At 29.8% G+C, this 21,963-nt stretch overlaps 1 protein-coding gene across 3 annotated transcripts in view; it reads right to left on the minus strand.

The window, feature by feature from the left end:
* LOC129004336 (lachesin-like) overlaps positions 1–21,963 on the minus strand; it is a 180,872-nt gene that overhangs the window by 74,690 nt on the left and 84,219 nt on the right. For all 3 annotated transcript variants that reach the window (XM_054432894.1, XM_054432891.1, XM_054432892.1), the window contains exon 3: positions 10,112–10,143. The gene's annotated coding sequence lies outside the window, so the exon portion shown is untranslated. The remainder of the gene's footprint in view (positions 1–10,111; positions 10,144–21,963) is intronic.

Raw genomic sequence — 21,963 nt, forward strand, 5'->3', positions numbered from 1 at the left:
TAAGAGGTTACTGTTAAGGTTAAATAATTAAAAAGATGGAATTACATTTGAGAGGTTATTCGGCATAAAAGAAATCCGCAAACTTTTTGGAACAAAACAATAAATCCCACCTGGTAACTCAATCTTGAAGTTCATTTTGCGTTTGTTTACTTCGCATAGCATTGTGAAAACTTTTAGATTGTGTTTTTAAATGTATATTTCGGTCCAAGTACAAAGATGTTAGTGTACTTCAGGATTTGAAAACTTTCAATCTTCACAGTTATACCAAAAAATGCTTCTTTATTGAAAAGCATAAAAAGCTGTGATGTGGATGTGGTTATCACTATATAATATCTCTAATAATCATTATTTTTAGCGAATTTCCCATATAGGGAATAAGCTATTACCGTAGTACTCATGGTAAGACCTGGACGCGGGACCGATTTTTTTTTCGTTTTGAGGTCCCTAGAGGCCAAAAACACCATCCGTTCAAATTCACACATATATATATATGTCCGTCAGCACGATCACTCGAGCAAAAATAATCCAATTTTGATGAAATTTGGTACAAACGTGTAAACCTACGTTTATTCGAACGAGTTTGCGATCCAGCATGATCGGACCATGGGAACGGGTGTTTACGGGGGGTTTTATGGGGTAAAAATAGGTTTTTCCCATTTTTGACCCAAAAAACATAAAATTTAGCACCAAACCATTTTGTAGAGCTTAAAAAAACAAATAATTTAGTATATTGAAGCGTTGTTATGCGCCTAATGGTTACAGAGAAAATTCCAAAAAATTGTAAATTTAAAATTCCCATGTTATTCTTATGGAGAATAAGTAAACTGTTGTAGTTTGCTTGTTTATGAACATATTTTGATCAAACTTGGAAAATGTTTTTATTTCTTACTAACTATTAATAATATAAAAAAATAAACAGTTTTACCCTCCCTGATGTAGCAAACCTAAGTACTTGTTAAACTAATTCTATTTAAATCGGGAATAAATAAATCCAATCTGTCAAATGGAAATTCGCTTAGTCTCCAGGTTTGCTGCGGCGGGGGTATTAAATATAATTTCATTATGCCGTCACACCTCAGCCAACTATTTCGGTCTATTAATTGAATCCAAAAAGTTAATTTAATAACCATGATATTTTTTTTAAATTCGGTATCAGATAGTTAATATGCTCTCAATACAACTTGTAGGGCATATTTATAACATTGATGTTGTTTTGGGCCTACGAACAACAAACCGCGTGGCTTCAAGAATATTTGTGAATATTCCTTTAGTATAAACTCAAAATAGTACAATCGTTCGTCACAACATGGTTTAGTTTTACTTTATTTTAGATTTAAATTCAAAAAGTCTAGTGAATGGTTATATTACAAAGGTGTTTTGTTACTAAGTTGGATGAAAAAAATAAAATAAAAACTGCTATGGTACGAGGTAGTCAAGTAGAAATCATCACAACAAGGTAGGCTAATATCGTTAAAATATACAAAATAATACCATCAAGATAATAAATTTATTAAATTCATTGGCCTTTATTAAAAAAATTAAATACCAAGTTTATGTGCTTGGTAGTTAAGAAACAATCAGATAACCTATATTTAAAACATTTAGTAATGAGGGTCCTGTATTTTCGTTATTAATAGACTCAATTTGGTTTGGTGATCAACGGTTTGTTACAAATTCAACAAAAATGCAAATTTTTATGAGAGCAATAACAACATAATGGCAACTGAGAGAGAAAATGCGAGGTTTCATGTTGAAAAACTACCTCGTCAGTTGCCATCAATTACAACAACGGTATTTGTGGAACGTTAGCTTTAAATCCATTCTAAATAATATTTATGCTTTCAATTCCTTGTAAGCTTGGATTACAACGGTTAGACGAGGTTATTATTCCATTTCATCACTTCAAAAAAAATCTTTTTCTATTAAATTTTTGGCTATTGGCATCTTGCTTACCTTAAAGTTCAATTTATATCGTTCCGGTAATTTATAACATAAATTACATTATGAGTTAACTATTGTAACATATTATTTGGAATATGGTTAAGCTTATAAGAAATACAAATTTTATGTACTTTTATTTTAACATCAAATATTACATCTTCAACATATGTTATTAACTTGAATACCAGATGTTTATTTAATGGCTTAGAAACCTTTGGCAAGCTAGCAGGTCTATTAAATATTAAAATAAAATGTCACTAGAATATTTATTTTATGAACTTCAAAATCTTCAAAGTCAGTGGAAATAAAAGAAATCAGTGAGAGTGGACAAATGGTGCTTTTGTGTGACGTAATTAGGAACAAGACGAGCTGACACCGGAAACGGAAACATTTCAACAACTGTCTTTCGAAGAACTGGAAACACTTCTTTGACAGATATCAAGTCATTGTTAATTTGCGTAATTCAATTGGCTTTCAGTTATTCTACATAAATTGAATACCAATCATTTATATAAAAATAATCTCAATGTAATGCAATTCTTACATTTAAAAATATTATAAAAACTTCATGCGTCCATAGTTATTTTATTAAGATATTTTTATTTTATTACAAAATGTACTAGAGGTCGTCCATTGGTCAAAAACTCGACCAACTATGTAATGCACATACTTCTCTCTTTTCACCCTAAGCTGTAAACAAAACATGTGATCGGAATTTAATCCATTTGTTTTAAGATTCTGTTTACATTTTGCTGTAATTTCTTCACCACCATAGCAACCCATAAGGCCCGTGTTTTTTTTATTTTAAATTATCTGTTTTTGCTTATTTTTTTAATTTTTAAGAAGTTCTACACATCTACAGGAAAATATCTTTCTTACAGTATGCGTAGATTTTTTCCTGCGATGCACACGAACTGAGAAAAAAGGTTTTCAAGAATCATGTTTGATTATTAATATATGTAATATCTTAGCTACTGTTCTTATTTGAATTGTTTTAATCATTTATGGTACATTTATTTCATATTTTTTTTTGTTACATACAAAACAATATATTAAAATGTGTAACAGTGATAAATGTTTAGTGTAGTCAGTTATAAGTGTATAAACATTCAAAAACTTTTTTCAAAAGCAAACACAGTTAAAGAGTATAAATGAACCCGCAACTCTGCTGACGACAGTTTTAAGCATGTGGAAGTAAATAGGGAGGACGAGTTTACATAGCGTAAAGAATTATTTCTTTTTTGCACATTAACAACCTTAATGTGTAATTAGTAAAAATCTGATTTTTATTGGAGAAAAACTATCTAACCTAAATAAAATACGTACATATTTATAGAGTTTTATAACATTTATATCCTTAATATAATAAAGTTGTTCTGGTAACATTCTAATTTTGGTGTCCTACTTAGCCAATTTGTACGATGGGGGTGTCGTTTTAAAGCTGATGCTCTGAGGGACGAATAGCAAACTATAGCTAATTTCCTTTAAAGCTTCACCCCCTAGCGGTTGATCTATTTTAGGAGTTGACTTACAAAGATCTAGTACTGCAGTCAAAATTTCTTAAAAATGTGAGTTGAAATTTAATATGAACCTTTATTTGAATAACCACAATGAGATTATAAACATGTCTTAAACAAACGAAGTCTTTGCTAAAAGTGTATTATAGTGGACTTCTTTTGACTCAGAAAAAAGTTTTAAACACTTTAAATGCGTAATTTACGCAAGTGTCCATTATCAATTAATTTATTATATTCATCACAATACATTCTTTTGTTTGGGACTTAACAACCTAGTTTGGCGGTGACAGGAATGTCATCTGCTCAAGGAAACAAAGGAAATGAGTTGTCTCCAAGGGAGCTGTAAATTGCACTCGCTTGTAACAGTTTACTTTAGCAAAATATTTAGTTACAGATTTTATAATATTATCACTGTGTACGCCAGTGTACGGTAATCCCTCAGAATAACTTCCAAATAACCTAAAAGATTTGATAACAAATTTAGATGTCCCTACCTTATCTAAACTGTTGTCCAACATTACTTTTATGCAATTAGTTGAAGAAACACAATCAGCAATACTTTTAACGGGCAATTCAAACATTTTGTTGAAACACAAGCTATGTCAAGATCACAGACATTCCTGGATAACACATTGCCCAATGAATCACTCAATGGTGTGCGTTTGCAGAATTCCGATGATATTGCACTGTTTGTCGTTGTAACGTCCGCACATTTATAACGAGTTATCGATAAGGCAGAAATCACGGGAAAACTTCTTGTATCAATGCATCGTTGCGTAAAATTATAAAATAACGGATTTTTGTATAAAACAACTGTCAATATGTCATAGTTTGAATTTCTCACATAGGAAATCATATAGAGAAATTCCCCCACCGCAACAGACATGCAGACTAATCGAATTTCCATTCATCCTACTACATTTAAAATAAAATATTCCCTTAAAATAGTCAGATCCATTTCCAATTTGAATAATATTCATTATAAGAAGTACATAGGTTTGCTGCTACATGGAAGGCACGATGTAATATTTAATTATTTATATATCCCCAAAAAATTACAAGAGATGTCTGAAAATTTCAAATATCACTGCTGGAAACACATTGCTCAACACGAACAGAACAAAAACATAAAACGTCCACATTCCAATTAAACAACCGGAGTTACACATATGATGAAATCCCATCGTTTCATCAATATTTCTCTTTCCGATAATTTATGTTTTAAAAATTAACCTGAGACTAGTGTCCTAATTAGTATTCACTATGTAATTTAAATATGTATTGTACTCAAGTATGCTAAGTATTCTAGCAAATTGAATTTTGATCGAAAAAGGGCGACTTCATTGTAGCGGAACATACATACAACATAGCATTAATATTTGTTTCATTCTGAACTATTTCTTCCACAGCTGATTCTTCTCACTTAGGGAAACAAAGTATTTCATAAGACCTTAAACCATTTATCGAAAATTTCCTAGTTGTTCAATGTTTCGTTACAAAACCCCCAAAAGGAAGGGAATAAGTTTTTTTTTGCACAGGGTTTTCATCAACGGATTCAGCAAGGCCGTTAAGAAAATGGATACTGCCTGACATTGAGTTGTTCCTAACGTTAATCTTTGCTTTCTTTCTGGCAAGGTTTTTTTGCAGTGATTTGTGCCTCGCAAAAGGTTTTTTTTTTGGTAGAAGAAACGTTAACCTGATGAACGTAGACATCAGATTTTATGCATCGATGGTAGTTTTGCACTAAAATCATTTATCATACAAAAATACATACAAAATCACCAGTCGCGTTGATTCATAGTTGGGATACAATTTATTCTTAGTAAAAACTATAACAAAAATACTTTTTTTACATAAATGAAGTCGCCATTTAAAAGTAATTAATAATTACCTAAAGAATAATTCAATAACCCTGCTTTCTCCAACAATCTTATTAAAATTAATAAGAAAACTGTACAGCAATATTATCAATAACTTCTACTAGTACTTAGGACTATATAATTTATATAATTAGTTTTATATATACTCAAGGAGAGTGTCCATAACCGTAATATTGTGATTTAAAATATATTCACTTTAAATTAAAAACTGAAATAAAACACCAAAAAAAATGAGTTGAAATAATTGATTGAACAAGTAAAGGACAGAATTATAGGTTGAAGGAGATAAGACAAACCGTTTTATTGGTCCCTAGGTACATATAAAAGGCTCCTAAAAATAACGTGTTAGAGGCTATCTCAAAATTCTCCACTGTTATTTTCACGGAAACGTCAAGACATAAAGTTTTAATTTTTAAAATACAAGATTGACAAATTCATTAGAACACTAACCATGTAAGTTAAATATACCAATTTAGTAGTTTGGATTTAAAAATATTTGTAGAGCACTAAAACGAAGATCTATTGACACAAATCTTATGTATATATTTGTATATAGTTGGGTAGCTGAGTAGTTATAGTGCTTGCCTGATAGCCAAAGGTCGCCGGTTCGATCCTGAGTCAAGTATACCCAGCTGTCCTTGACTATTGGGCATTTAATAAATTGTCCTGGCTAACTAAATACCTAGTCTTAGTCAATAAGTGTATCTAACGCCATTATACACTCATCCTTCACTCAGATTTGGGTTAAAAACAGAAACCTAGGTAAAGAAGCATAAATGTAACAACATTAAGATTGAAAATAAGCTGAACAATTTCGAGTTCATAAACTATACAAATGTTGCAAAACAAATGCACCTAAAACAACTCTTTCAGTAAATAAAGCTTTAATGGGAAACACCGTTACAACATTGTTTATAAGGACACTGTCAAATAACCATATCAAGTTCCATGTGAATTATCAAAGTTAACAGCTGGTCGTGTTTGTTCTGCCAACAGATGTTCCAACATGTCAGTGATGTTGTCTTTATGATGTTTACAATACCCGCATTGGTCAGACAATGTAGACACTAACATGACTCTAACTTTTGGCAAAACTTGTGTGACCATAGCGATGTTTTTGACGGGGCGCTTTTCAGTTATATAAATAAGTTTATAATATATTGAAATAAGATGCTAACTCAAATGTTACTATATCGTAAATCAACTTGATTATATAATACCTATATAGGTATTATGGATCTATTTTAACAAATTTTAAACATAACCCTGCAGTTAATGTGTTTTTTGCAAATGAAAGAAATCAAGTCCATACAATGCTTCATTAATGATTTGCGAGGCACTGAAATAAAACACCAAAGAAAATATGTAAACTAATTACAATGTGAGGGAATATTAGAAATGTGTTTGGGACAATTTGAATTAAAATGAACTGAAAAAACTTGCAGTTATTTCTTTAATTTCCCTGCATAGTATTGACAACACACTTGAATCTGTAATAATATTTTTCATATTTTTTAAGTTTGATTAAATACACTAAAACGGGTTTTATCTTCAACAATATATTTTTCATTAGTTTACCTAATATTTATTTCTAACGGTTTAATCGATTGTAACGTTAGTAAATTTACAATTGATTACAAAAACAATTTATTAAAATATTCCTAGTTATTTAACCCAAATACATATAAAATGACCATTTTCAAATAATTTAATGCTAATATGATTTGGTGTGTTAATTTTACTATTTTTACTGTTCGTCAACTTGATGATTTATATTATTACAGATTTAAACGGTTAATTACTAGATGTAAAATAGCAGTACTCTCGCTCACGAGTTCACAGACAGGCAAAATAATACCAGTACCTATATTGCCTTTAAATATTGAAGGCGCTGCATATACATACTGGTCTGTATTATGCCTACTATTGGAATGTTAATACCATTAACGCTAGAATGTCTTAACAAAGTAAATTTAATTACATGTGCATACCGTCAACTAAAAGACTTAAGTAAATGAAAAACTCTTTAAAGTGCCTGAAAATACAGGACTGTCATATAAATGGTTGATGTTGAAACAGTTAACAAAATGAGTTAACTTCTAATTGAACCATATTAAAATATACAGCCAACATTGAAAATCTAAATACACGTGGATTACGTGGGTTGTCAATTTAAATATGCCATTTAAGAATAAACTAACTTTATTCTAAATAATTGATAAGTGTAATTCCATTACAGAGAACTGAATATATTATGTTAATAAAGCATATATTTAGTAACAATATGTGTTACCCATTTTTACTAAGGCATAGGCTTACAATACAAAAAATACGGTTATTTCAAAAAGTTTTATTTTGAGATTCCCATTATCCCAGTTTCTTAGCTTGTAAAGTATTTAGAAATTCCAATTGTTCTACCTATAATATGATTTTTGCTGTTCTTGTTACAACATGAATATTTTCTATGTATTATCGTTTTATTATCCTTAAAACTATAACTATTTTCATCACATGTTCTTTTACGTGAATTTATATCAATTAACCGTCGAAAATCACGGAGTGACGTATAAAAATAAAAAAATTGGGAGGGCAACCAGAAAGCCAATGAAAGTTGGATAGAACACATAAGGTGGTGATATTGACAGATGTTATCCACTAGACAGAGAGGAAATGAGCTGTTGAAGAGACAAATGTTGGCTCAGGGATATAAACAAACTCTGCCACTCAAGTCCCATTGTCAACCTTCTATCTTACACACGTCTTCAAACCACATTGCCAATGAAAGTTGAATACAACACATAAGGTGGTGATATTGACAGATGTTATCCAAAAGACAGAGAGGAAATTAGCTGTTGAAGAGACAAATGTTGGCTCAGGGATATAAACAAACTCTGCCACTCAAGTCCCATTGTCAACCTTCTATCTTACACACGTCTTCAAACCACATTGCCAATGAAAGTTGAATACAACACATAAGGTGGTGATATTGACAGATGTTATCCAAAAGACAGAGAGGAAATTAGCTGTTGAAGAGACAAATGTTGGCTCAGGGATATAAACAAACTCTGCCACTCAAGTCCCATTGTCAACCTATCCTATATACTTCTCCTTACTACAATCTTACAAAACAAGCATTTTACTTTCACCTCCCATACATAGTGTATGAGGAAATTTTTGTTTTTATAAACATTAGTTTGAGATAGTTATACACTAGAAGTATACAGTTATACATTAAAAGTTGAGATTTGTGTGAAAATCTTAGTTTTGGGCCCCCGACCCAAAAATAGCTTTTAGAATTGATTGACATTTTGATTGTGATTGTGTATGTATATGTACAGAGTTACAGACAACATTTGGGTTTCTGATTTAGATCAAATCTGGTATCTGAGTACTAATCCATAATATCTCGTATAATAACTTAATTTTTAAGAAGCGTACATTTTTGAATGTGATTTTTCCATTAAAAAAACTCATAGGATAACGAAGAACGGGATATTCAGAGCAACAGCTGTTACAATTTTGTTTCAAATATATTATGTTACGCCTCTTTAATTCTCAAAAAGGTTGTTCAGCCTAAAATGATGTAAATATCAGGATTCAAAAATGCTTGCCGCATTGTAATTGTGATTTTCCCGATGAAATATCATAGTTACTCCCTCCGCTTACAAATGATAAGGGTTGTTGACAAGCCAAAGAAATGAAGTGTGTGTCAGATTGCTGATATCGTTGGTTTTAAAATTTTATCGGTTACATGTTGTACCTATTACTGTAACTTCTAGTGCCAGTTCTGACTGTTTAACCCAGTGTCTCTGATTTAAAGTAAGACCATTCTAGTTTTATTATTTAAATACAAAGCTTGCAGCTAATAAGACGGGAACTGTATTTAATCAGAAAAGTGAATTTTGTAAAATTTTGAAATCCATAGAATATATATTTTTGGCCTATTTTGTCTTTTAATTCATCTCACTTCTACTACCAGTAAAATTGTGATTCATTTAAAATTAAAGTGTACCACCTAATTGGCAACATGGTAAGGGGTATAATGTACAACATCTTTTTTTAGTTTTTCGTTAATTTTTTTAATTCTTTGTAAAAACCCTTAAATATTTTTATATACTAAGTTTCCAAAGAAATCATGAATGAACATCCATAGTAACCACGAGGTTATAATGTTGTGCAGTGGGATTTGTAAAAAAGGAAATAAATAGATTTTTGTCAATTACGACTTTTAGTAGCTATAAATATTTTCTACAAAGATTTCCCTTAATTCTATCGTTGGGGTTACGACACATTTCAATGGCCAAAAACATGTCATGTTACTTTGCTAGTTTAAGATATTTCCGTAAGTAAAATCAATCTTCAAAGTCTTTGGGAACAAAACAATAAATCCCACCTGCTAACTCAATTTTGAAGTTCATTTCGCTTTCGTTTACTCGGCATAACATTGTGCAAACTTTTAAATTGTACTTTTTCTAGTACATTTAGGTTAAGTGTATGCTAGATGGTTTTAACATATTCCACAATTTTAAAACTCTATTTTATATTGGGTATATCAAAGTAAGCAGGTTTTGTTAAACCGCATTACTTGTGGGATAGTTTCAATGCAGTAAAATCACATAATAAGAAATAACAGTTTTTATTATGTTAGACAAAAACATTACCGTACACCTCCAGGCGAAACACAGTCTTGAATTATAAATAAACAACGTTTTATAAATTATAATAATATTATATTACTTAGAAATGTTTTAAGAGTGTTCAATTTTACAGTACCTTATTGAAGATTGTGGCTGTTCTTTTTTCACCTGAAAAAAAAAATTAGATTCATTAATATTTGTGAATAGTTATGGAATAAATCTTAAAACGTTTTATCGTTTATCAATACACTTTGAGTTCAAGATAAGGATTGGCCAAGATATATTATTGAAGTGTGTTGCATATATAAATGTTGTGTTGGCATTCGTGAGTATATGAATGCAAGACTATATTGTTTATTCTAATTATTAACTATTTACAAGCTCAATAATCATGTTAAAACCTCTTAAAAGAATGTCGGGCCTAGGAAAAATAAAAGACTTTGTAAAATTGTAATTTTTGGATCACAATTCACTGTGTTACACGTTCAACAAATGCAAATTTCGATCAAAGCAATAACAACATAATGGCAACTGAGAGAGAAAATGCGAGGTTTCATGTTGAAAAACTACCTCGTCAGTTGCCATCAATTACAAGAACGGTATTTGTGGAACGTTAGCTTTAAATCCATTCTAAATAATATTTATGTTTTCAATTTATTTTAGAAAATGCCACTCTTAATCTATATAGTGTGTTAGATGTTTCAAAAATTTTGCAATTTATTTGTTTATCTGTTACCACAAGAAAAGCTGTCAGGCTAGACAATCACAATATCAAATTCATATTAAAGAAAACTTAATTAATCTTATACCAAATTTTGTAAAATGACATCATGGAGAATATTTTAGTTTTTGAGTCAAAGGAATTTAGTGGTTTTTCAATTTTATGAAACATTCCTAAGTTAAATCGTTTTAAAGGATCTAAGGACTTGCCCACTTTCTTTGTAGTTTATTTGCAGTTCGGTTTGCCTTATTATGTAGATTTTTGTGAAGTGGGAATATAAACGTAGAAATTGTGTTCACTAATAAAACAATCCTAATTATAAAGTGCACATGTATTTGTAAATGGTTTGCTCAATATGGTCAATATTAGTTTATTTTCAATGTGAAACAATATAAAGTTATATTTAAGTTTACACTCTAACCGTGGTTTTAACCATAATTCAGCACAAACACCATTAATTGTGGAGATATTGTTACTGCCACAGACTCATTCTCAAATGTTCACCCTGTATAGAAATAAAATAATTATTTGTGATTGAGTATATACGAAAAATGTGTTTTTTTTTTGGAAAACTTAGCAGATAAGACAACGTGGTGTTTATGAATAAATAAACAAGTTACAACTTTTCAGCTTTATAAGTTAGGTAAATATTAATAAATGGAAAAATAGTATAACACTGTACGTCTGTAAAATGTTTTAATTTTAATTTGAGTTTTACATAAATTTGCATTTATTTCTTTTGCAAGGGAGTTGTCGACACGCTTAGAGACAAAGCTAATTTGTATCCAGAATCTGAATCAAACTAACAATCTTCATATTTGAAGATAACATCGCCACTCGTCCCAGACAATGTCCACTATGAAAGAATACAACGGATAGTGAAGAGAAAACAATCAGTGTGAGTGGACAAACCAGTGGCTTTGTGTGACGTAATTAATGACAACGAGAGTTGACACCGGATACGGAAACACCTCAACAACTCTCACGTTAGAGGAAATGGAAACACTTCTTTAAACTAACTGTTGCTGTTGGTATCATTCATTTACGTGTTTATTAACTTATTTCGATGTTAGTTTTATGACACGAGATTAATTTAAAATACAATTTTTTTACATAGGTTTATGTTTAAGTTTAGGTTTAGGTTTTGGTTTAGGTTTATGTTTAAATTAAAAAGTGCTTATGTTTAAAGTGTTGATATTTTACACCTTATCTGTATAGCTTCATTTGTGCTTTATATGCACAAAAATTTTACTTAATATTTTTCTCATCATTTTAGTTTTTGAGATTACTAATTCAATGGTTGGTGAAAACAAAACTGTAGCCCTCTTACCTATTAACGTTTACACTCTTAAACATTTTATATTTAAATTAACGTTTAAATTTTGTAGTTTATAATATAATGTCGGACACAATTGAAATGATTTCTACCCACAATAACTTCTTAAATTCTAAATGTCCTTAATGTTATATCAAGTCTGTCACATAAGGCAGAAAAGGATTGAACTTAACTCTAAATGCATTTTATAGAACACGTTGTTGAAAAAATAAATTTATTTTTAAAAGTTTTTATTAAAATATTTAATGATATGTGTATTTTCTATTCGTGTAAAAATCCTTTTGTATGATAAAATATCAAAATATGAACACTACAACAGAATATCATGAACCAAATAGAGTTAAAGAGCGTGAATAAACTTGGTATTCTGCGAATGACAGTATCAAGAACGCGGAAGGTAATCTAAAGAACTTGTTAAAAAATTGTTTAAATAAAAATTTTTTTTACAAACCTGTTTTTATTATTAGCTACCACGATCTAAGAAAACGAACGATTATCAGATACAACAATCCAATATAATACAAGTTAATTTGTTACTAAACTCAAGCCGAAAAATTACATGCACAAAGAATCTATAACTTAGAGATAACAAGCTCATACGTTGGCATTCCTGCTTCCTTCACTTCATAAGCGATCAGCTGTTATGCATTGTTGCATTGTTGTTTACACGGTTGAGTGTTATTGGGAATTTAATTGGAATCTGACTTTACTTGTTGGTTATGTCTAAAATGCAACCTATGTACAAGATTAATTTATTCCCATTTAAAAAAATATTGTACAATTCATTTTACATCGTTTTACCCTGTACCACAGACTATAGACCAATTAATTTTTTTGGTTCTGGAGTCCTAACTGTAAACTTATTTGCAAACCATACTTGGCATAAAATGAATGATTTGATTTTAATGTATTCTTCTAAAATAAATAATCCTGGATTCTGTGTAACTCCAATGTTGAATCTTTTTTATAATGTATATTTTTAATAACACCTAACCATACAAAAAAAGGTTGAAAAAATGCAAATCAGGTGCAAGTGAAGAGAGTTAAGTTGCTACATTTAAGAGCATTTTTTGTACATTAGCAGTGATAGTTATCCCAGATAATTGTATGCAATAGTTCCTTGCATAGTAATAGTCCTTGCTTAAAAAGCAGACACAATTTGTTGGTAGTAAATTAACCAAAGTTATCTTACTTGATTTTACAATATAAGTAATTTGAGTTAAACTTAATTAGGTACTTTATGCTATGGGCAATCTTATTAAATAACTGAAGTTTGTCATGGTATAACTATTACATATCAGTTGTTCATAATACAATTACAAAGGTTATTCCATAGATCGATATAATACATTATTCCGCCTCAAGTCACCCATAGGAAAAAATTCAGCTATAAAAACGAATATATATATATATATATATAGGCTATATATTATATATTTATATATATATATATACAGTACGCAAATTAAAACATACTTACAATGCTACGATTTCACTTTGATTGTATTTTTCTTAAATTTACATAATATGAACAAATATTTTTAAATACATCAACTTTATTTTTGATTTACCTTATCCTTGAAGTAGCTATCATTCTTTCTTTATTAAAATTATACGTTTGCTTGCATCGCATTATGTTTCAATCTTTAAAGATGTCTAAAATACACCTGTAAAAGTAAAGGTTATGAGGTCCAAGCAGTTTATTTCAATAGACATATTCCGTACAAAATATTACGGTTAAAGTGTCCAAGAAAAACTTTATTTACAAATATTTTAGACTTTCTAACTTACATTATTTCATTTTTTTTAATATATTACAGAAAACAATAGTTCTACATTATTTATAGTTACCTCATATTGGTAATAAATTAGAGTGTATTTTAGGCATACGTTGTTTTATTCCATGAATAGTTTATTATTTCATATTTTAACCTTAAGAGTTTACAATCTTCTATTTGTTGGTGGTGACAGGAATGTAATCTGTTCAAGGAAACAAAGGAAATGAGTTGTTTCCAAGGGAGCTGTAAATTTTACTCGCTTGTAGCTTACTTCAGAATATTTATTAGCTGGTTGAAATTTTCCCTTAATTCTTATAGATTAATGATGTGAAAGTACTTAGTATGTACACTGGCACACTTGCCTGAAAATGCACCTAGGTGACAGCCCTGCATTTACAAAACATAAATCTATTTTGACTTGAAGACCGAGTTTTCATTTTAGATTGTATGGATATTTTGACTGCCAAAATAAATATTATAATAATTTAATAATTGGTTGAGCTGACAAAAAGATATTTAACTACAGTACATATTTTACTAGTAAATGTTCATATAAACAAATCTGTTTTGCAATATTTAAATTGAATGTTAATAACTTTAGACACATTACAATTAAATATTGGCTTGAATTAAATCCACATTTAACTATGGACGCGACCAAATATCCTTATTGTATTTACGGTGAACAATTTAGGGATTAGGAATCCACCTGATTCAAAGATTAAGGTTGATTATCAAGGATTTCTGCTTGATTGCCTAATTCAATGAATAGAGGTGTTGAGATAAGCGATACATTATGCCACAGATATGTTGTTGAACATAAGCTTACATCATTTATGTATTATGAATATTCAATATAATAATTTCTATCGCTAAAAATATTATTGGTCGTATAAAAATTCTCGAAATTCTTACGCATTGAATCATCCTTAAATTAACGCCTTAAGACCACCTTAAATTAATGTCGAAAATAAGATTCAACCGGTTTATATCTAAGAATTTAAAAATGTATGTTAACAAAAATTGGTAACATAGCTATCTGGTTGTCATGTCATTGTACCAAAGATTTTCTATTAGTGTTGCTGCTAATGGCATAACGCTATACGACTTTTCCAGTTTTTCTTCCTTAAAATGCTTCAAACCTTTTATAAGGATGATTGTCTCGCATTCAAATCTGAAGGTCGCTGGTTCGATCTCGTACGGGAATCTTTCCAGATGCAAGATGTTATTGTCTTATCTAATTAATGAAAATATGAATCAAACATACCCCGTAGTATAGTAAAAAAATAATTGAACCGATCCATTACAAAAATTTTCAAAAGATCATATGCGAGGACAAATATTAACAAAGACAATTATAGATCTAGAATGTTTTACACAACGGCTTGGGTGCTCAATATAGATTAAATGTTTGTCCTTTATTTATTTAAAATACCTAATAATTTATAAAATACAAACGGCAACATCAATAGGCGTGGATAACACAGTCAAACACAAGTTATGTCAAGATCACTGGCACTCCTGGTAACACATTGCTCAATACATCACTCATTAACGCATTCACAGCATTCCAATGATATTGCACTGTTTGTCGTTGTAATGTTCAATGGTTCTGTAATATAACTAAACGACGTTACTGCATTACATTCCCTAAACATTTGTATTGTAAATTACCGCAAAACTGTAATCTAGTGGATTTTACAGAAAGAATCTAATCGAATTAATATAATTAATTAATCTAATCATGCACGTACACGTACAAACTTATATTTTCGTCCAAGGGTTTTAAATTTTTTTGTTTATTATGGGGTATTTGGGGCTGGAAACTAAATCCAGTTTCCGCCATCCAGCCCTTGAATGTGCCCATGTCAATATCTTTTCGTAGCTGCAGTCAATAAAAACGGCTGATGTTATAAAACGGCTCAGTAAAAAGGGCTTAGTGTAATATTGCAATATAATTGTATGTTTTTATAAAGGTGTATTAAAATGTGTTCTTTGTATCATCTATGTTTTCATATTGGTTACCGTGCATAATCAATATTTTTAGTTATGCTAATTAACATTCATAATAAATTTAATGTTTAATTCAATCCGTGCAAAGCTTGGTCTTTTGGTGTAAAGTACATTGAATTGTAATAAGTTCCATGCATAACCTTCTGAACTTGGTGTAGAGGTTACAGCTTACAATTTTTAACCTAAAATGGTAAGCTAAATATGGTTACTAAGTCTCAGTTGAATACCTACCTAAGGTTACCCATGTAGAAGAAAACCACAAATCATTGAAAACCCCGGGCATTAATGTAATAAGCAATAAATTTAGGTGAATAATTTTACCAATCTATTGACAATCTGGATGTAACAGTTATCCAGTTGTTACAAAAAAGAAAATAGGCTATAAAAAGAAAACAAATCAGTGAAAGGGACCAATTGTAGATTTTTATGACGTAATAAATAAAAGTAAAATTTTCAACAACAAAGGAAACACCCCAACAACTTTTACTTTAAAGGAACCGGAAACACTACTTTTGTTAACCAGCATAATTATTTCTAATATAGTGATAATATCCATTTTACACGCATGCTTTGCCTAGTAAAACTTCAGTGGGAGCTTGCATTTTTTAATCTTTATACATTAAATTCTACTATAATTTAAAACGTGATCGATGTTTGGTTAAGGTGAAATTTGCTCGTCACTTTTGTTCATATTTTATAAAGTTTTAGTGAACAATAAAAATTATAAGAGCTTAATGATTATTAAAGTGGCCCATCATCCATCAACAAGCTACATAGCTAACATGTAATTTTTATTACATAACATTATGAAATATATACCTTAAAATAAATTTGTAAAGGAATATGATTACAATGTACATTAAATGTCACTTTTAAAATTTGGATATTAAGAAAATTGTCAGTAAAAACGATCCAAAAAATAAAATATAATAAAATGTCTCTGTAAATAGTTTAGTTATTTAAATAACGATTATTTAATTATAAAATCTAAGGATAGGTAGCATCGGCTCTTTATTTTATTAATAAAAACTTTATAATTACTTACTCTATAGCAAACAAGATATGTGTGAAATAGTTAACATGTCGGGAAACACATTGTTCAACCTTTGTCGTCCAATAACCGATCTTCCGGATTCCAATTACATTCAACAACCGAGGTTCCACATGTGATGAAATTCCACCGCTTCAGAATTATTAGTACCTATTTCATACAATTTCAGAAATTATCATTTAACTTTCGCTTTACCCTACTAAGTAGAAGTTATGCATGGCATAGAAGTTTAATAATTATCATAGTGAATTCAATATAAAATTATGACATTCAGTTTGAAGGATTTGTATAATTTGAGGAATCTGTTTTGTGAAGTTAAGGCAAGGTATTTACTTCAATTTACGACAAAATTATTCTAAATTCATAAATAAATTATCTACGTATTGTGGTTTGTCTACCTGGTTCTACTTCGGATACTTCTGGATCTACCTTGTTCAAATCCACGAATGTGGCCTTTTGGGCCGAACTGGCAACCTTTTGAATCTCAGGCGAGTACTGTAACCATACTCAGCTACTTACAAATACTACAGCATTATATGTTTGACGACATTTATTTAATTATATTCCTTATCGGATGGGTTATTCCCCGAACATTAATATTCGTGTAAATATTTCCATACAATATTATTTTACGAAATATTTAATTTATTTAAATTTTAACCGATTTCCTGAGCTATTTATGTAGGTTAGAATTAACTACATAGGTAATCAAATGTATTAAGAGAAAACGTCGGGAGGAAAGCCCCTTTTCAAATCCGATTCTTTAGCCGAGGATTCAGCAAGGCCGTTAAGAAAATTGCTAGTCTGACATTGAGTAGTAAGTAACGTTAATCTTTGCTTTCTTCAGTTGTTTAACGTTGTACGTTTAAAGTGTTCTTGCAACGATTCGTGTCTTTTTATACAACAATGGTTCTATGAAATATGTGGGAATTTTTTAAAAATGAATTAAATATAATTGAAAATTATTCGTATATTTTTTTTAAGCTTTAGCAGCTGGATTATAAAAAAAAGATTAAAACGAAAAATGGAAATTTATTTAACAAATGTAATCTTACCTTGAGAAATTTTACAGCAGTTTCTTCTCAACAAAATAAAACATTTATCTTTTCAATATTTGTGTTTGCACACTTAGCTACAGCATAAAAAGTTTTACTTTATACCGCCGGAAAGTTTTAGAATATAAAGAATAAGAATATCATAAAAATAGTATGTCTGGTGAATAAGGGATTGTAAACATCACTGTTATATTTGAGAAAAAAACTGTCAGAAAGCACACCCAGCATTTAACCTTGAAATAAAGAGTTTAACTTTAATTTTTATATCTAACAGTTGACATAAATTATCATAATTATTGATTTAATTCTCTTGAATAAACAACGTAAAACCCAGATACTATTCTGAATTTTTTATTTGAATACCTTTATTAGACGTGTATGGTACCATTTACTTTACACCATATTCAAATCTATAGCCGAGTGTTCATAAATATTCCAAACCTAGTTCAAACTCTTTATACTCTTACACAAATATATACAGGACATTTAACATAATCTGAGTAAAACCAAAACCATTTGCACATAAAATTGATATTTTCGTTTCAAAACCCAAAACCAGATCTCTAAGTAAAATCTTAACCTATGTGTAAAACTAATGATAGTATTATTCATATTCTTGTCAGCTCATTGAATTCTTTGCATATTTTATCCAGCAAGGAAAAAACCAAGAATGCTTTTATAACAAACAAAGTACAATGTAAAATCTGCAGTATCGTTGATTATAGTATTTGACAGAGCGAACCCCAATCAACATTGATCCCATGTAACCTACAACCAATCACCCAATCTCATCCCTTACCACAAATCCTGTTTTGATCAACTCGATAACAGAAATACACAATCGTATTACAATTGTACATAGGCTACATAAGGTTTATCAGTCTGTTTTTTTATACTATCTGTCAATTTCCATACGAGTTTCTATGTAAAATATTATTTTTATTTTTATGTAGCAGTCAATGTATACCATGATGTATTAGGAGTAAAAAAATTATAGCCTATTTATTCATGCCTTTTTTTGTAGCTACAGGTAACCTTTAAATCGTTAACAATTTAATAATTAAACTAAATTTTTTGTTATTGTCATATATTTGTCTCATGTTTGTTTCCAACTGAAATAGGTTTATTGTTCAAAGGTTATTACAGTGTTGTCAGTAGTAAAACAAATTATCCTGTTTTTAATATACAGTACCTTTTTGAGAAAATTGGAATAATAATTTATGAGCAACGTGCAATAGTAAAAGATAATTAATAATGCCGTAAAACTCTGAAACTTTTGCAAACCGAATTCATAGAGAATGTTAAACGAGCTAGAAGATTAGGATTTATTATAATTTGAGGATCTTAAATCATTTAATCATTTTGCTTGAAGTGTGTATGATTGATATGAGTAAAACTATTATGATATAATAAGAGGATTCAAAGTAAAAAATGATGTTTATACATTTATAAATTGCTGTTTTTTGATAGATTTTAAGGCATATTGTATACAGGGTGATTGATATAAGTGTGCCAGCCGTTTTATTCGAAAACCATAAGAGATATCAAAAAACGTTAAATGGTAAGTGCCTTGGACTTTTTAGAAAAAAAATTGTAGTAAAGTAAAAAAAATTATTTTAGCCGCCATTTTTCCAATATGGCCGCCAACTTTGATTTTTCTTATGGAACACCCTGTATTTTATGATGTATTCTGGTAGAAAATGTAATTTTAAGACGATTTTATTCTTGTGATTTTTTTCATAAACCTAACCGTTTCAAAGATAATAATGGTTTAAGTTGTGAAATTTTGAATGGTTTTCGAATAAAACAACTGGCATGCTTGCTTAGGCCTGTATCGAAACTCTTTCTCATGCAAAAATTTCAAAACTTTAACCATTATTATCATTGAAACGTTTAGGTTTATGAAAAAAATCACGAAAATAAAATCGTCTTAAAATCACATTTTCTACCAGAATACATCATAAAATACAGGGTGTTCCATAAAAAAAATCAAAGTTTGCGGCCATATTGGAAAAATGGCGGCTAAAATAATTTTTCGACTTGACTACAGTTTTTTAAATAAATAATCCAAGGCACTTACCATTTAACTTTTTTTGATATCTCTTATAGTTTTCGAATAAAACGGCTGGCACACTTATATCAATCACCCTGTATAGTAATCTAATTAAAAAACTTCGTTTACAAAAAACACTTTTCTCATATATTTTGAAGACAAGATTAGTAATAAAATCCGAACTAATAACATTAACGAGGTTTAAGAGGTTGAGAAACGTTATCTTCATATAAAACACATCTATGATAGACAACTCGTTATAAAGGCCTGCTAGAACCTTTGTAAGCTATTTAAAGTTTAAATTCCGTTGGTAACCAAATTATTTTTTTTACAATACCGAAAATATATAGTTTAAAATCTACATTAATTTATTAATTCATAGTGTTTACAAAACATTAACCAAGTATAAGAGCCCTAAATTCCAGAATTGGGATTACATATTCCAGAATTAGCTCAAACTTACTTTGATAAGTAAATTGTATGTTTATGTAGCACAATTCTACAAATAATTATTCTGGTCGGATACATTATTAAGTTATCATTTTATAGGCTGTGATTCTGTAAATACCGCTTAGGAAAAATATCCTTACTATTGAATACAGAGTAATTTCCCAAAACAATTTCAAAGCACGTTGAGTAAAAACGTCCTTTATCTGCACCTTCAGAGCAATACATACTGCTTGCATTATCTACTGAAAACTTTGATCGTACTAGATTAGTATACAAGTTTTATTATCACCTTAATTTAATATCTAATTGTACACTTGGAAAACGTTGTGTCTGTTGTATTGTAAAACTATTTTTAAACTCTTTTTTGTAAAACTATTTATCCCTAGCACTTCCAACCTTTAGGATCCGTTAAAAATTCCTAGGTATTAAATTACGTTTGTGGGTCTGTAAATATTTTAACTGTACCTAGCTAAATAATGCAGTAGTTTTTATATCTGTTATATTCGATTAGCTTAAATATTCTTATCCAAAAAAAAGTATATTTGCAAAATCAAACAAGATGATTAAATTTTGTACATTATCAATTGCGTAGTTTAATTTTCACTCAGAAAATTATTTACTTTAATTTTATGCACGATGGATGGAATAACACTATTTACACGTAATTTTCAACTTTCATCTCGTAAAACGTAGGGTTTTACTCCAACTTTTGAAATAAGAACCACGATTGAAACCACAAAGCATTCATGCATACTTTTGTAATCTCGCTTGTTTCGGAGTTAATTCTTCCTACATCCAAGCTTTCCATCAACAACTTGCCATTTATATTCACTTTTACAGCAATTAATTAGGCTTATTACAAACACGGGTTATATATATTTTTTTTTTCCTAGGACGCTAGTCATAAGCCTGGGATCGTTTTTCCCATACTTCAGGCCTAGGGGTTGCAGCATTATCACTTAGATAAATTCCATTGGTGACTTGGCGGGGATCGAACCCGGACCTCAGGGACAGAAGTCCCGCTCTCTAACCACTACGCCAGCTCGCTCCCCAACACAAGGGTTATATTATGCCTAATGAAATTTAAAAACACAGAAGAGAAAGGCAATATATTGTATATATAGTATAAATCAGCTAATGTGCTGTTACTAGAATTTTTCAATATCGCATGACTCTGTATACAATGAAAACATGATTATTCCAGACGTGTGCGGGAAATGGGCTGTCAAATAGACGAATGTGGAGTCTCCGTGAATGGAATGTATAACATATCTTTCAACCATGTGTGTAGGCATTATGGTACATATCTATTTAAATTACATAAATTCGAGCGCTTTTTATCCTAAATATCTTATAAGATAAAGATTAATAAACTTTTACTATTTTTTTTGTTAGCGCAAATTTTATTTAGGTTCACTACTTTCAACGTTTAAACTTTTTCAACTGTAGATCCTTTGGTTGGAGGTTTCAGAAATTAGTTGAATTGATGAAATTAATAAATAGGAGTTAGTCTGATTAGGCAGTTAAATAT

This window comes from Macrosteles quadrilineatus, unplaced genomic scaffold (assembly GCF_028750875.1).
Source record: "Macrosteles quadrilineatus isolate MER2022 unplaced genomic scaffold, UCM_ALF_1.0 Scaffold_9__3_contigs__length_116548681, whole genome shotgun sequence".
NCBI classification, from domain to species: Eukaryota; Metazoa; Arthropoda; class Insecta; order Hemiptera; family Cicadellidae; genus Macrosteles; species Macrosteles quadrilineatus.